Below are 17,970 nucleotides of genomic sequence, written 5' to 3'. Positions count from 1 at the left end.
TTCATACAATGGGGACTAGTTGAACGAACTATTGTTTTGTTCTCAGAGTGCAGGACTATGCAGCTATAAAATAAAAATAAGTAAGGCATATCTCCTTTATGTTTGAATGATCTCCAAGATACATATTTATGTGGAAAAAAAAGATGGAGAAAATTTAGTATTTAAGAAAGTAGGATACACATGTATATATACATTTAAATTTTATAGTAGGTTAAACTATACTTTTGAATTAAAAATAGAGGCAAAGAATAGGGTATGCCAGATAGTCACAAAAGCTAGTCTTCTCTAAATATACATTATTTTATAGACTTTAATATGGAAACTCTAAATATTTTACATAATTTCAAGATAAAAAATTTAAATAATCTCAAAAACTTGGATGTGCAATGAAATAAATAACCTAACTATATATTAAGTTGATGGCATAAAACCCAAAGAAACTATTCCAAGTTACGTTTTTATACATCCCAAATGGGACATACTCTCAGCCAAAAAAAAAAAAACAAAACAAAATAAAAAAGGAGAGGGTGTCTAGAAACATCTTAAATGCTTAAATGATTTTCACTTTTTTCATTTTATGGCCACACTCACTGCATATGGAAATTCCTGGGCCAAGGATTTATTCCAAGCTGTGGGCGCGGCAATGCTGGATCCTTTAACTCACTGCACCAGGCCGGGGAAACAAATGGCACCTCCACAGTGACCCCAGCCACTGCGCCCAGATTTCTTCACCCACTGCACCATGGCAGGAACTCCTAACTATATTTTTAGGAGCAACATTAATTTTTATTATTATGCTATGTAGAGAAATGAATAACCTAACCGTCACTAAATGTACTATGGGATAAAGACATTAAATATGTTGATGTCTTTGAAATCCAAGATTTTATGCACTGGAGATGGTACAACAGCCTTATTCCTCTACATTTGTATATGATATATATTTCATAGGATGAAAAAATTTAAAAATCTTTTTCCAAAAATGTGTACACATGCATAGCAGAGCTCCATGCAGATAGACTGTCAAGATCCTCAGAGCATTAAGGTTCTTTCTTATCTATCCCACATGTAGGTTTTACCCTGTAAACCTAAATTTCTCGTTTTGACTCCAGGGGCAATGAAAGGTGACTGAGAAATATGGTGTGTGTTATTGGCTGTGAGCAGGAGCATAGAGCACTTGTATGCACTGAAAGCATTTAAAAACCCAATCAGAATCTCACCAGATACAGACAAGGTCATGTATAATGTAAGTGGAAAGATACAAAACCAGGTTGTGAACACTGAAAATGCTGAGAGGAGAAGAACTTGCACAATTAATAAAGCTAAAACTCAAATGTTTCCATTCAGACTGTATTACCCAAGCAACTTCAGATCTACAGCTAAATTGTGTTTGATCCTCCAGAAACATGTTATATGTAGCTTTCTTTTTCCCTAAAGTGATATGGAGAAATTTGAAGCTAGCCAATACTGGAGACTTGGTATTGCATTCTACTTTATTTTAAAGTCAGTTGGATGTGTACAAATGTGTTTCTATCTTCCCTAAAATAACATGCCAATTTTTATTACTTGGTATAGGATCAAAAAAAGAGGTGAAAAAAAAGTCTTCACAGTCAACTAGAAATACATTATTATTAAAATCATTTAGGCCTATAGTTTTGTTCAGCTGACCAAAATTCCAGCCTATAAAGACTCTGAATTCATGAAATTTTGTTATTTTACGGCCTTACAAGATTAGTTTTTCACATAGCATTTATTAAAATAAGTTTAAAATAACTAGTTTTCTTGTTAATAACGTATAAAACTTTCAGCGTATTTTATCTAGGGGTAAAGGGGGAAAAAACTTGGAATGCGTATATTTTCCAATTGAGTTCTTCATTTTTTTTTTTATTGTAAAAAGTAGAAAATAAAAGTAGAAAGGGGAGACGCAAGTGATAGAAAAAGGCAAAGAAAGAAGTAAAAGGTTATTATAGGAGATCATGCTGACCTGCAGTTTGACCTTCACTAGTTCTCTCATAAATGGAGAAATACCTAAGCTTTGTGTAATTATTTCTAACTACACATAATGAGCCCCTGAAAAATAGATTCAGGTGTAGTAAGCAACAGAATAAATGTTGTAATGAGTTTTATATTTCAATGACACATTCTAGTCCTTTTTAGAAACAAATGTAATTTGAAAGTCTGCATTGGGAATTCCTGGTTGGCCCTGAAGATTTGGGGAATATTGTACTTAAAATGTATGTGATTGGTATGCATGCATATGTGGGCTTTTTTAAATGGTTACTACAAATTAACTGTCTTTGTTCAGAATCTAGAAGTCTCTCCATCCATAAAGTCTAATTAGATTATGGTTTTTACAGAATTTATTGTTAAGATGTATTTAAAATATTAACATCTGTCTCACCTCAAGAAGAATACTTGAACGTCCCACACCTATATGCCTATATACACACACACAAAATAAGCTCACGCTTCCATAATCCCCTTCCTACGCTAGAAAGGCCTATACACAGTTTTGTATCGTAGATATAAAACTAAATTGAATATTACTTGGAGAAGCAGGAGGTAATTAATTACTTTTTCAGGGGATTATTTACCTCCACATTAGTCAGTTAATAGAAAACCAGCCTAAGGAGTTCCCTGTATGGCTCAGTGGTTAACAAATCCGACTAGGAACCATGAGATTGCGGGTTCGATCCCTAGCCTTGCTCAGTGGGTTATGGATCCAGTGTTGCCATGAGTTTAGACAATAATTAGTCATGGATGATCTGTATGTATTATTTTTTAGTTAATGGTACATTGATTAACTTTATTCATTAATTCCATTAATCAAATTTTTAATTTGGTTAATCCATCAGCATGTTCCTTTGATGATATAGTCATGATCTTAGGCTGGTTTCTTTTTTCATTTTTGTCTTTTTGTCTTTTTCCAGGGCCGCACCCGCAACATATGGAGGTTCCCAGGCTAGAAGTCCAATTGGAGCTGTAGCCCCTGGCCTACACCAGAGCCACAGCAATGCGGGATCTGAGCCATGTCTGAGACCCCCACCACAGCTCATGGCAACACTGGATCCATAACTAAATTTAGACAAATGTTTACATTATATTGAAGAGGTATATTAAGATATTTAATACTGTCAACATGTTAGCATTCTCCCATTCTAAAGTGGCAGATCTAAATTGGAGAATATTTAAACTCAGAATGCCTATTCTTCAAAATACAAACAACAACAACAACAAAGTAGTTCAATATATCTACTGATAGTATAACTAAAAACACACAATAACCCAGCCGGTAGTCTAGAAAAATAAATCAATTACAAGAGTTTGCTAACAAAATACCATGAGACCCCATGTTTTCTGCTGCATTGATGGGTCATATGGCAATGGATTTATTCTATGTTGGCAGCAGGAAAATTTTTAGAAAAGCTATTAGATTGACATTTTATTTTTGCACAATGCTAAATTTAGTTTTGAGCTAATTATATGTGAAATATGGTGTGTCTGCTGATATATGAGCCTTGATTTTGTTTTTAAATCAAAGAAATAATTAAAGAATATTTCCACTCTGCATTCAAACAACAACTGATGACCACAGGGAGGACAAAGGAGCTGGGCTGGGGGCTGCAGGTTGTCTGTGGTGACAAGAGCGCCTTATAATTAGCTGTTTAATATCCAGTGAAGCTTCTAGACAGACCTAGACTCCTAGCTTCAGTGTGGAGCCAACCCTGGTTTTGAAAATGGAGTAGGAGGAAGGTGTTCTGGGATCAGCATTTTGGTCCTGGCAGCAGATTATGGTACAGTTCTGCCACCTAGCGGTTACTTTCTCACACGTGACTTGGCAGCATTTACATGTGTTCATTTTGCCTACATCTGCAGAGAAAACAGTGATGCTGGGAATGGCCAGCAAAATCTTGGCAAATCACTTCCTACCAAGTGAAAATTAAATTACCCAGATTTTAAAAGATAAACACAAACCTCCTATATTTGATATATAGACAACTCCCTTCACGATCTGATCTCTCCCTGGCCACTGTCCAATTTACCCCCACCAGAGGCCTTTTTCTCCATCTTACCCGCCACCGTAGGCCTTCATAAAGAACAAGTTGTAACCCAAATGCACCAGACTTTCTTATGAATTCTTCTGGTATATAATTTCCTCACTCATCTTGTCTGCACTGAGTATTCATACATGTTTTAACTTGATAATTATGTCTCCATGAAGCCTGCACAACTCCTAGTCCATTTGACACTTGGCACTTGGTCATATAGCTGATCCCATTCTGACATTTTGCACACCTGCCTTACTTTCTAGAAGCTAAGTTCATTAAAGGCAAGGATTTTACCTTTGCATCTTTGTATTGCTTCAGCATTTACTGTGCCTCTAGCCGATAAAAAAATTTATTGATGTCTTGTGTGTACTGATATGTGTGACCCTTTAGAAGGGTTGTTTCATTTCTAATTTAGCACAATTACTTTATAAAAATTAAGGAAGCATTTACTGAGTATTTTTCCAGGCATGGTCTCCTAATGCTTCATAAATCAGATTTTTCAGTGTTTTTATATGATTAAAGTACATTATGGCAAATACAGAGCAAATTGGGATCTTTGGTCTTAGAAGGAATGCTATCTTGAATAGTGCTAGAATTTTTTAGACTGATTGTAAAAGAAAATCTAAAGAGATTTTAAACATCGTTTCAAGTTTCATCCTACCTGAATATGTGAAATGAAAAATAAAACTGGAAAGTATATATACTTTATTTGGAAAATAAATTTCCCTGGATTAGACTTCAATTTGTGAAAAACCTTTAATCTCAAAGGTGCAATATAAGTTTTCATGGTGGTCAGGAAAGTAATTTTGTAAAATTACCACCTCTTACTTAATTTAGCTCACCCTGGCCTATCTTCAAGCCACACCTGCTCGCTTAATAGACTAAAATAAATATTTACTCATTTCTGTATTACATAACCGAAATAGTGATGAAGCGTCAGCTTAGATTTTTCTTTCATCGTCTGCCAAGCTTGCAACTAAATCCTGGCTTAGAATTCTTCTCCAAGGATCTTCTATGGAAGATAAAGGTTGATGCTTAAGTTTGCCATGGGGGTTTACAAAATTACTGGTTATATAAAAAAATTACCTTCACATATAGATGAGACATTTGATATGGAGAAGTATAAACAGCAAAGGCTGAAAGTGCCATGAAAAATGAATAAGTGTGACACTCTTTAGCAGGTAGGTAAGTACCATCCATCACTAAAATCTTATTTGAGAGTTCACTGGCTCATCTCTCGTACTGTTCAGCAGATAACTTTGATAAATTTAGAATCAACAAAATACCTTCTGCAATAACTCCATTTAAAAAGTTTTAAAAAAGATGAAAGAATCATATGAGCTATTATACCATGCATATCACTATATCTATATACATATATATGTGCAACCTAGCTTCCAAATGCTTTTAAAGACATAAAACCCAAAGCAATGTCATCATCTTTTTGAAGGAAATTTATATTCTATATAAATGCTTAAATTTAATCAAAAACAAATAAACCAGTATTGCTCTAAATAGAATCTAGCTCTTGTTTATTTCTTGCTCCCATTATATCAGAACAATGTTTGATTATTTTTATTAGATTTATTCTGAAACTTCAAACCTAAGAAAAGCCCAGGTATAGTGTAACAACTCAGGAAGCCTTTAGCTCTATATAGAGAAGGGGTTTTCCAAACCCAGATTACTAATATGACCTGGAAGCTTTTACAATACATAGATGCCTTGGTCCCAGCCAAGACCTGCAGAAAGAGAATCTGAGGTTAAGGCCTAGAATCTATTTTAATGGCTTCCTAAGTAATTCCTACCTATCTCCCCAGTGCATGAACTGGTGTTTCAGGAGAACTGCTTCTCAGTTGTGCTCCTCAGAGCAGCATGGACAGCATCACCTGGTAGCTTGCTAGGAATGCAAATAATCAGACCAGCTGAATCAGAAATTCTCTGACAGGCCCAGAAATCTGTACTTTAACAGGCCATTCCAGGTGATGCAGAATCACACAGAAGATAATGTTTGATTGATTCTGAAAATAAGTTTAAAATTGAGGATTCACTTAATAAAATTTATCAAATGCTTACTATTTTGAAAACATGGTAACAGAGGAGACCCTTGGCCTTATGTAGGTCATGATATAATGAATTCAATCTTGCCTTTGTGAACTTTTTTATGATTTTAAACAAATTATTTACTTGTTAATATCTCCATTTACAACCATTACATTTTTTCTAGATTATCATTATAACTCTCATATGCAATGAGTTAAGCTTAAACATACTTTCATTGAAAGGACTCTATCTCCTGAATAAATTGTTCTCAGAACTACCTCTTTCTTGAATTTTCAAAGGATTTTCTTTTTTTGGGCATCACAAAATTTATAGGGACTAGTAGAGGTGATAATTTTTCCTCATTCTGTAGACTGAACAAATAAGCAGCCACAATTACACTTTGACAATTGTCATAACATTGTGAGGCAGACATGGGATAAAGGGGATAAAGTCAAATGACTTTCAGAAAGACACTCATCTAGTAGATATTTGGGCTCAGATTATAAAACAAGATACTATCATTTCCAATATATTTCGCTCTCATGCTATTTCCACTGGATCCCACTGCCTTGTCTGTTAAATACATATAGTAGGCACTCAATATATATTTGTGTAACTGAACTAAATTATTTCCTCATTTCCAAGATGAGGTAAAGCAAATTATTGGTTTTCTATTCTATTAACTGCCTCTGGAAAGAGGTACCTTTAAGAGATAGTACTTGGAATTTTCAGCCATGAGCATAAAGTAGGAAAACCGATTCATCTGCACTGATGAAACTGATTTATGGAGGTTCAAAAATGAAGTAAAATTGGAAAGAATTCAGTATCCAATATCCGGGATTAACTGTTTTCTAGCATCATAAACTTGCACTCACTATTCTGCAAGCTGTAAAACAATCTTAGGTGCTACCACCATTCAAGAGATCATATTTTTAAATATCTCATCAATATTTAAAATGAGTCATTTATTTTTCTAGATATCAAATTTCAGCTGAACTAAGGATCACTATGAATTTGTGTGTAAAAACATGAATTAGTTCACAACATTCAGAGTGCCAGACACTTCACATTTCCTTTTTTTCCATCAAATCAAAACTTAATTCTAGCTGCCAGTCATTAGAGTTGACAAAGCCATTATCAATCCATGTTCAATCCTTGCTCCCAACTACTGATCAGAGGACAATATTGACATTTCCACAGTTTGGGTAAAGGAAGCCCTTCTCCACAGCCTCTTCCCCCATGCTCCTCCACGTCATTAATTGGAGACTTTAGCTGCTACTCAGGTCTGAGGGATGATGAGGAGCCAGGGGTTCTACAGTCCTCAGGTCAGTTTCAGCTCTTACCATGGAGCTTTTCAAAGGCTCCTGAATAATGTCAGTCTCCTCAGAGACCCACACAGCTATCAGCCTCAAGATTCTGTCAGTTCAGGGATGCTTCCATGATTCAAGAGTCAATTCTCAAAATTTCAGAAGGTTCTACCTCTCCCATCTCCCATATTCCAGTTTCAGGAATTCCAGTTGTTGGCAACAGGCAACTTTTCCCTCTAAACCTTAAAGCACAGAGAAATCTTTCCTTCATCTCTCCCTCTTAAAATTCAAACATCTTGCTTAAGGGACGAATGCTTCATACCATCTAAGCAAAAGAATACATGGATCAAGTATCTGCCTGATTTTCCCATACATGATATGGAAAACTCCTCTGTCTCAGAAATTCCAAAAGTTGTTTTTACTTCCCTTGGAACAAAGAGAACCCAGACCTTAAAAGTGTAATTCTAGCTACTTTGGTGAGTCTATAACAAATATTACATTAGTAATAATAATCAATTAATAAAAAGCCAAATATAGTATTTTAATGCATGACTGTGCATAAAAATCACTTCATATCTCAGAAACTCTGAGTAGCCTGGAAGAATTATAAAAGCATTTACCATTGCTTCACAAAGTACCTAGGAATAAACTTAACCTAAAGAGGCAAAAGACCTGTACTCTGATGAAAGATATAAAAAATGACACAAACAGATGAAAAGATATGCCATGAATGCCATGATATTGGATTAGAAGAATCAAAATTGGCAAAATGGCTCTACTACCCAAGGCAATCTACAGATTCAATGTAATCCCCATAAAATTACCAGTGGCATTTTTCCCAGAACTAGAACAACAAATTTTACAATTCATACGGAAACGCAAAAGACCCCAAAGAGCAAAAGCAATATTGAAAACATACACATACATACACAAAACCAAACTGGAGGCATCAGGGCCCCTATTTCACACTATACTATAAAGCCACCATCATCAAAACAGTATAGTACTGTCACAAAAACAGAAATATACATCAGGAGAACAGGATAGAAAGCCCACAGATAAATCCATGTACTTATGGTCAACTAATTTATGACAAAGGAGCAAAGAATATGCAATGGAGAAAAGACAGTCACAACATTGTGACTATAATTCAATAATAATTCAACTATAATTCAATAATACTTTAAAAAAATGAAGGGAAAAAAAAAGCTTTTTCCCAGCAAAGGAAACCATTAAAGAAAACAAAAGACAACACACAGAGTGGGAGAAAATCTTTGCAAATGAATCAACTGACAAAGGACTCATCTACAAAATAAACAAACAGCTCAAGAAGCTTTGTATCACAAAAAAGTAAACAACCCAATCACAAAATGGGCAGGAGATCTAAATAGACATTTCTTCAAAGAAGATTTACAGATAGCCCAAAAACACATAAAAGATGCTCAACATCACTAATTATTAGAAAAATGTTCATCAACACTACAGTGAGGTATCACCTCACACTAGTCAGAATGGCCATCATCAAAATGTCTACAAACATAAATGCTGGAGAGGGTGTGGAAAAAAGGGAACATTCCTACACTATTTGTGGGAATATAAATTGGTGCTACCACTATGGAGAATAGTATGGATGTTCCTTAAAATCCTAAGTATCAAACTACCACATAATCCAATAATCCCACTCCTGGCCATATATCCAGAGAAAACCCTATTTCAAAAATATGCATGTACCCCCAATGTTCACTGCAGCACTATTTACAATAACCAAGGCATGGAGGCAACCTAAATGTCCATGGACAAAGGAATGGATAAAGCAGATGTGGTATGTATATATTATAATGGAATATTACTCAGTCAGAAAAAAAGAATGAAATAATGCCATTTGCAGCAACATGGATGGACCTAGAGATTATCATACTAAGGAAGTATGTAAGACAGAGAAAGAAATATTGCATAAGATCACCTATATGTAGAAGCTAATAAAAAATAACACAAAAGAACTTATTTATAAAACAGAAACAAACACACAGATTTCAAAATCAAACTTAGGGTTACCCAAGTGGAAACCATGAGGAGGGAAGGATAAATTGGGAGGATGAGATTAATACATATACACTACTGTATATAAGAGAGAAAACTAACAAGGACCTATGTATAGCACAGGGAGGTCAACTCAATGATCTGTAAAACCTTATAGGGGAAAAAAGAATGGATTTAGGTAAATGTATAACTGATTCACTTTGCTGTACACTTGGAAAAAAATGCAAGATTGCAAGTCAACTCTACTCCAATAATTTCTTTTTTTAACAGAAGAAAAAAGATAAGCATCTAAGGGCCTTTCCTTTTTTTCCAGTTAACCCTAAAGATCACCTCAATTTCTTTCCCACAGTTTATGGAAAGAACAAAGTGGATTTATAAGAAACCTATTTATCTTCAAACAGTAATAGCTCTTCTCCTAAGTAGGGTACACACAAAATATGTGAGGGTCCACCTCACCCCACCCCCATCACACACAAACACAATGTAGACTCTATAGATCACTCGTGGACACAGGTGACCAGCATTCTCAAGATGAGGGTGGAGAACAGGGGTTCGTCCTGAATTGGATAAATTAGGAAAGCTAAGCATGTGCTAGGAAAACTAGAATCTGACCTTGACAGCTGATTGGATGTGGAAAATGAAGTTAAGGCAAATGGAACCATCAAGGAACAATTGAAGGCTTTTGACCTGCCTTGATCTTGCTACCTTTCACTGCTTTTGGGATAAAAAAGGGAGAAATCTTACCAAAACTATAATGAATTCACTTTTGAACACTTTGAGCTTAAACACCTCTGAGGCATGCAGGCTTCCTGGGGATCATTCACATAGAGGTTCCCAATAGAAAGATATTCAGGGCTGAAACTCAGGAGAGGGGTCTGAGCATTAAAACTTCAGCTTTGTAGGAAAATTTCCAACTTCAAGCTTCAGAAACTTTAAATTGCCTTTTGGTTTTAATTATTGTAATCACTTTATTGCTTAAGCCTTATCTTCCCTCGCATCCTGCTAATCCTCAGAATTTAAATTTCTGTGCCCTCTTTTCCTGGAGAGAACTACCTTTGGGTACAGCTTCTATTTTTGGTTGTGTGGAGGGGTGCGAAAGGGGGAAACTTGCTTTCAAAGACTAATTCTGAGACATTGCAGAGTTTTAAATAAACTCCAGGGGCTCTGAGTCTTTTCAGTTGTAAGTAAATTGAAGAAAAAGCATTCTGCATTTTACAGTCTAACTCAAAATTCCAGGGGTCCAGATATCAGATTTTTAATGGAGCTAATAGACAAAAAGCCTAGTTGACCAAATTGATGTAAATTAGTCATCTTGGGCCATCAAAAATAGTTTGTTTTTTTTAAGTTGCCACTTTCCTCAACATTCTTCCCAGTTTTATCAAATGGCTGATATCATCACGATCCAGTCTAGTATTCAAGTATGATTGTCCGGAATAACTGGTAATGTCTGTTAAGATACTTTGCATAATGGATGGTGGCATATCAAAACCATTTTAATATTCTTTTCCTTTTACTCTCTTTTGTGCCTCTCTCCCTTCCTTCCACTCCCTTTTCACTATTTCCTTTCCTTGACTATTTCTTTTTTCCCTCTTTCTCCCTTCCTCTATTCTTCTCATTTTTCCTCCTTTCCCTTCTAATCCTTTCTTTTCAGTTGTAACAGTTGTTTTCACATAACAAAGGCACATAAGAACCATGGTTTAAATTTTTCAAATTCTTCCCAGCGAAGTGAAAATAAATGTCCAACTCCTTCAGTCTTAGCTCTCAAGGTAACTCTTCTGGGGCCTGGGAAATGCAGTAATAACCTTGTCTAGTACCCAATACTGTGCAGCTACTGTACTGTAATCATGGAGGTGAGGGCTAGAGACACTGACTCCTACTCCTCATAACAATCATGCAAGGAAGACAGTATTCCCATGATTTATAAATAAGGAACCAAAAAATCATGCAGGTAAATAAGTTGCCCCAAATGACACAGCCACTGGGGGGCAGATGCCAGTTCACTGTAATTCCAATGTCTGTGTTTATTTCTACGACTATGCCTCTCATGCCTCTTCTTTGTACACACCTACACATACATGGTCCAAATCTGCACCTTCGTATACACCATTCCTCATACCTGGATTATCCTTCACTCCCTTATCTATCTGGAAAATGCAATCTCATGTTTTTCTGCCAGCTCAAATGTCACCTCTTTTCTGAAGCATTTCCAATGTTCAAAGGCAGAGATAGCAGCTCAGTCTTCCCTGAGCCCAGAGGCCATTCTATATAGCTCTCTATATAAATAGCTATTAAAGCTCCAGTAAACTGTGAAATCCTCAAGGGCAGAAACTATTTTATTCATCACTGAATCACAGTATCTATCACAGTACCTACTATATATATTAGTTTCAATAAATTTTTCAAAATTCTTTACACATTGTCTCATTTCCCCTATTTCATGGAGACTTCCATACATACTTTATCTCTAAATGTTTGCATGCCTCAGAGCTCAGTCTTTCATCTTCTTTTTTATTGATAGACTTGTTTCTTAGATGATTTCAACCAGTCCCTGAAATTCATATACTCAGACTTGTATACTTAACTATGAATTTATCTCCAATTTAATAACATATCTCATAATGAAAATGTATAAAACAGATCCCCCTATCTATCCCCACTATTTGTCCCTCCCAGAGTCTAACCACCTACACAAATGGCAATGTCATACTTGCAACTATGGCATTTGGGCCATCCTTAACTCTTCACTTTTTCTTAACGCCCTACGTCTGAACCAGCCAGAAGTCCTATCACTTGACACCAGGGACTAGAGCAATAATGTGACTCTTTGGCCCATCCCAATCGCTATTTCCTGATACAAGAGACACCATGATTTCCCCTACTTTATTACTATAGCCTCTTGATTTCTTCCTTCTCTGTTCCCAAGTCTGTTCTCAATATGACAAGCAGATGGATCCTTTTTAAAATAATAGACAAAGCGCCTCTTTGTTTAAGACTCTCTAATGACTTCCTTTCTCATTCAAAATCTAAATCAAAGATTTTGACTATAATGGCCTACTTATTCCAATAGGACCACACCCAACCCCCCCATTTCATTTCGTACTCTTCTCTCCATCTCTACCCTACATTTTTGACTTTCTTCAAACACACACAATTTTCCTACCTTAGTGTCTACATATTTTCTATGCTTTCAGAACTTCCTCCTTCCAAAAATGCATAAACTACCTCTTTCACTTTCTTCACGTCACTGCTCATATGCTGTCCTATCTATGCCAGCATACACACCCACCTCCAATTTTTATTCTACTCTTTAGTGCTTTATAAGATTTATTTATTTATTTAGCATAGCACTTATCATCATCTGGCATAATGTAGGTCTGCTTGATTATTTGTTCATTACCTACTTCCAGACTAAATATAAGATCTATGAGAGCTAGAACATTTTTGGTTCACTACTTAATCTCATTGCCTACAATGGTGCCAGACTCAGTCATGTGCAAATATCTTTTGTCAGATGAATGAAAGGATAATAACTTCACCAATGGTATAATGAAAGTGGCATGAACTAAAACCCTATCTCCCAATTTTTTGTCCAATTTTATTTTTCCATCAATTCACAATTCCTCTCTCCCACACAATGAAGCATAAAATGCAGTGAAATATCACAGGAAAGATAGATTCTTCCTGTGACTTGGCGCTCAGCATACTGAATCAAACCCCATGATGCTTTAGAGTACATGGACCACTGAACAAATGGATGAAGTCCTAGTTACTTAGCCAAAAATTTAACTCTGAACATTGGCCATTTCCTACACAGGGACTGTTGATGGGGAAAAGCCTTGGAGAAAAGCCAAACTCAGTCCAGACCTTCTGGAATTCTCCCCTATAATAAATGGTAATGACAAGCAGCAAGTGTGGTGAGAGATGCTGAAGAAGGGATTTGTAGAGAGTTTAACATTTGAGTTGCCTTGAAATATGCTATTTCCAAGCCTTTTTTGGATTAAGTTTAGAAAAGAGAGCTCAAAGTAGATTGAGTCTAAACCAAAACCCCAGGGGGCCAGTATCAACAGATTATCAAGCCACTTAAGTGTTCTGGAGTAAAAGCCAGTGAAACTTTTGAAATCTTTTGAACTGAAATTAATTAATTTCCATTAGCTTATAATAATGTTAAGAATGTTGGACCAAACTTTATAAAAATAAATATCCCATAGAAGTACAAATCTTGACTTAGACTCTACTGTACCAATTTAACTTTATGGCTCCTCAGACACACTTTTACCCAGGCTATTATCTAAGTGATTTCTTTGGAGTGTAGGTCTATTTATGTACAAACAGGGTATAGTTAAAAAATATTACCCATATAATAAGTTTTTTTAATAAGTTAATATAAAAGAAAAATTTCTTATTACAACGTCTTACTCAGGGGAAAGACTGCCTGAAAATTAAGCTTGTTACAGAATATTTTAGTAACTGGAAGTATGGAGCCATAGAAAAACTCTTAGAACAAAAGTGTGCACATATCATGAACAAGCACCCAAAATCTAGGACTATCCTGTTGAGGTCAGTTGGTCCCGTGATTTTCTTCAGGTTCATGCTCAAAGAATGAAGCCATTAGAAGGGCAGACCACAGTTCCTTTGGAGGAAAAAAAAAGTATCAGGAATCCCTGGACTTCAGCTATTTTAGAAATGATATTACTGATTGACTCTTGGTGGCTTTGTGTAAGCCCCTTATCAGAAAGAAGATCAAAACACGGCTGATTTTAATCTTTTCACTAAAAAAAGGACCTTAATTAAATAAATATGTAAGGATGATTCATTTTGCAGTCTTGATTGTCCTTTACCCCATGGGAGAATACAAAGATGTCTAAGGCCTGATTTATAAGGCCTTTAGTGCCTTTATAAATAGATAGGTCTGAAAGCTACAACTGTGTTACAGAAATCAAGAGCAAGTATGTGAGATAAGCAGGAGTTGAAGGCCAAATGCTTTGAGAATTTAGTTATTGGAAAGACCCCCATCTAACTGAAGAGTCAAGAGAATTCACACACCCACCCACAAGAGAGATCATAATTGAGTTGGACCTTGAAGGTTGAGCTGGGTTTGAGGGTTTTTTTTAAGGAAAGAAAGAAACTCAGGGAGAGCCAAGCCCAGGTTATGTTTAAGGAATAGGAAATAGTTCACTTGAGAGGCAGCTTTCAGATGACCCTCACCTCCTAATGTTTGCACTATAATATGGTTACAAAGCCTTGAATGTAAGATAGACCTAGTAGCTTGTTTCTAAGTAATAGAGTAAGGCAAAAGAGATGAGATGTCATTCCCACAGTTTGGCTATAAATGACTTTAACTTCCATCTTTCTGTATTCTTTCTATTGTCTTCTAGGCTTGTAAATATTGATGAAGCAAAATGCCATATTGGAGAGGTCCATGTACTAAGTAACTGTGGCCAGCCTAACGCCAACAGCAGATAAGAAACTGAGAATAAGCTGAAAGGAACTGAATCCTTCCAACAACAGTGTGAGTGAGCTTGGACGCAGATCCTTCCCTAGTTGAACCCTGAGATGATCATAACCACAGCAGACCCTTGGGACCACACTTATGAGACCCTGAAGCAGAAGACTGAATGAAGCTGTGTGCAGATTTCTACCCTAAGATGCTATCACAATGCTGTTGTTTGAAGCAGCTATGTTTTGGGGTCACTTTTTATTCAGGGATAGATAACCAGACTGACTATAAATCATTGAATCAAATATTTATTTACATGTTGGTTTACTATTTTCAAAAATCACCTTCCCATGCATTATTTTTTACAATCCTTTGTGATGGAGAACACAAGTGAAATACTCAGTTTATAGGTAGGAGAAATTGCTCTGCTGTAATGGTTTATACTCAGTGTCACACAAGTAGCTAGTGTTTTGCCTTTAGTTCAGTGCTCTTTTCATTACAACACTCAGAGGAACAGAGAGCTGAAATTTTTCAAGATTTAACATATGCTAGGATTATGGTCTTTAATGGGGAAGAAGAGAAATGGAAAGGACCTGATCACTAGGGAATTGGTTTTGCTGTTTATCTTTGCCTTTCTCGCTGTTAAAATCAGCAAGCTTTATAAATAAATCTTCCACTGGATTTTATAGCTTTGTTTGGGTGTCTTTGTGCTTCTCCTAAATCTGTCACCAAAATGTCAAAGTACGTTGACATTTCATCTGATTTTGAATGGCCATTAACTTTTTACAAATTGAATAGGTCTGGTATGCACACAGGCATCCTTTCCATATGCTACCTAACATGTATGCACACCGTACTACATTTTATTGAATTTCTGAAAACTCCTGACTGACCTATTAAATACTCAACTGATGCTTCTCTCTCCCAGTATTAACATTTATTTATTTATATTACTATTAGGAAATGTTAAATATATACCTCTTCTCATGAATGAAATATATGGAACAAAAATGGATTTCTTATTAAATCAGTTATTAAAGTGAATTCTACTCCAAAGGAATAATACTTCAGGTAGCACTAAATATAGCTGCATTTACTAACATTTACACCAAAAAACCCTCATGTTTTTATGCTTTTAAACCCTGAAGGGTTTTATATTCTTTATTCTCGGCCATCACTCTTAGTTTGCTGATCATTCAATCATTCATTTATTGCCATCTATGTTTTTATTCTTATTAGCACCTTTGTTTCTAACTTCCTGCTTTTTCTGTGAAAAAGAAACTCAGAAAATAGCCCAGTAAGTTTAATGATGATGTTTCAAAGAGGACTAACCAGGCTCTTCACAAGAGTTTAAGTTCATGATGGAGGTTTTGGGATCCATCCTGCATCTTGGTTTGAAATCCACCAACTGGCTAATATTAGACCAAAAAAAAAAAAAAAATCTCTGCTTCTGATAATGTTTCTGATCCTATGAAGATGTTATGGAAATTAAATAAATATTTTGCATGTTCATTGAATCCCTTGTAGTGGATGCCAGATATTAGTGTTTAATAAAAGACTTCTTTGGTGATTCCAATGACCAATAATCCCTCTAACTCAGTTCCCTTAACCTGGCTGCACATGAGGATCACCTGGTACCTCTGAAAGATTACGAACATCAGGAAAAAAGAAGCTCTTGGGAATTAGTAACATGGCTAACCATATAAGAAGCTTAAAGAAGAGTCTGAAAGACAAAGCCAAAGAAATTTCCCAACACTTAGAGCTAAAGAGGTGAAAAAGTGATCAAAAATGTGACAAATTGAATCAATGCATAAAAGAAAATATTAAGATGGGGAGTTCCCGTGGTGGTGCAGCAGGTTGAGGATCCAGCTTTTCTCGCAGCAGCTGATTGGATTCAATCCCTGGCCCAGGGACTTTCATATGCCACAGGTGTGGCCAAATATATATATTAAGATCAGTGGAATTTTAGGGAAAAAATAAAGAAAATGAAGGACAAAAATTATAAAAATAATAGTAGATGGGTTTATATCAAGAAAACTTTGTCTCTCTGAATCATAGTTTTCTCCTCTGTAAAATGGAAATATTATTTTCCACACAGTTCTAAGTTTGAGTTGTAAAGGAAATTTAGATAACGGTATCCACTATAATACCTCCTTAATAAACACTAGTTACGAACATTAAAAAAATCACCAGTACTTGGACCCTGTATTCCTTGCCCATTGCTGCTGTAACAAATTTCACAAATTCAGCAGCTCAAAGCAACACAAATTTATTACTTACAGTTCTTAAAGTCAGAAGTCCAAAATGAGCCTCACTGGATAAACCTCAAAATGTTCAAATGGTCTTGCTCCTTTCTAGACTCTCTAAGGGACAATTCCTTCTCTTGTCTTCTCTTGCTTCCAGAGGCTGCCTCGATTGTTTTGGCTGGTAGCCACCTTCTCCGCTCTGGGAAGCTGGAAAGGGTTGAGCCTTCCTCCCACTGTGCCACTCTAAGACTGACTCATTTGCTTCCTTGCAACCACATTTAAAGACCCCTCTGATTACATTGGGCTCACATGGATATTCTGTAATAATCTAATTTAAGGTCAGCCAATTAACAACATTGATCCCATCTGTTACCTTAATTCCTCTTTGCCATGTAAGGAATTTCATAGGTTCCAGGAATCAGGACATAAACATCTTTGGGAGGTCATTATTCTGCTTACTGCAGCCTTTCACCCTCCAAAGACCCAGAGTTAATTGCTCTTGGCAGGGATATGCTTCACAAACTCACTAAGTGATTCTAATGTCCAGCTTCCTTTGAGGACTACTGATCTCAGTTGTTATCATGGTTCCATGAAAAATGATGCCCATGATGTTCAATAATGGTAAAATTAGATTTGGAAAGCATTTAATTAAATACATTCGATGCTAAAGACAGTACAAAGTTCTGTAATAGAGAAATCAGATCAACCTTATTTAACCAGCATTTCAAATTTTTTGGAGCAATATTAAAAGCCCAAGGAATTATTTTTCTAGGTAAGGCTTTTGGGATTTAATGTTCTAGGGGGGAAAGTGAATGTAATGGTACTTGTTTTCTTTACTCAGATGCTTTATT

General features: G+C 35.9%; 1 long non-coding RNA gene across 1 annotated transcript in view; it reads right to left on the bottom strand.

Moving 5' to 3' along the window:
- Positions 1–17,400, bottom strand: part of LOC110255493 — a 133,468-nt gene extending 116,068 nt beyond the window's left edge. Inside the window, exon 1 of the long non-coding RNA XR_002335879.1 lies at positions 17,154–17,400. This is a non-coding gene — a long non-coding RNA (uncharacterized LOC110255493). The remainder of the gene's footprint in view (positions 1–17,153) is intronic.

This window comes from Sus scrofa, chromosome 9 (assembly GCF_000003025.6).
Source record: "Sus scrofa isolate TJ Tabasco breed Duroc chromosome 9, Sscrofa11.1, whole genome shotgun sequence".
NCBI lineage: Eukaryota > Metazoa > Chordata > Mammalia > Artiodactyla > Suidae > Sus > Sus scrofa.
The sequence above is the reverse complement of the archived record's forward strand: the minus strand, read 5'-3'. Positions and strand labels throughout refer to the sequence as shown.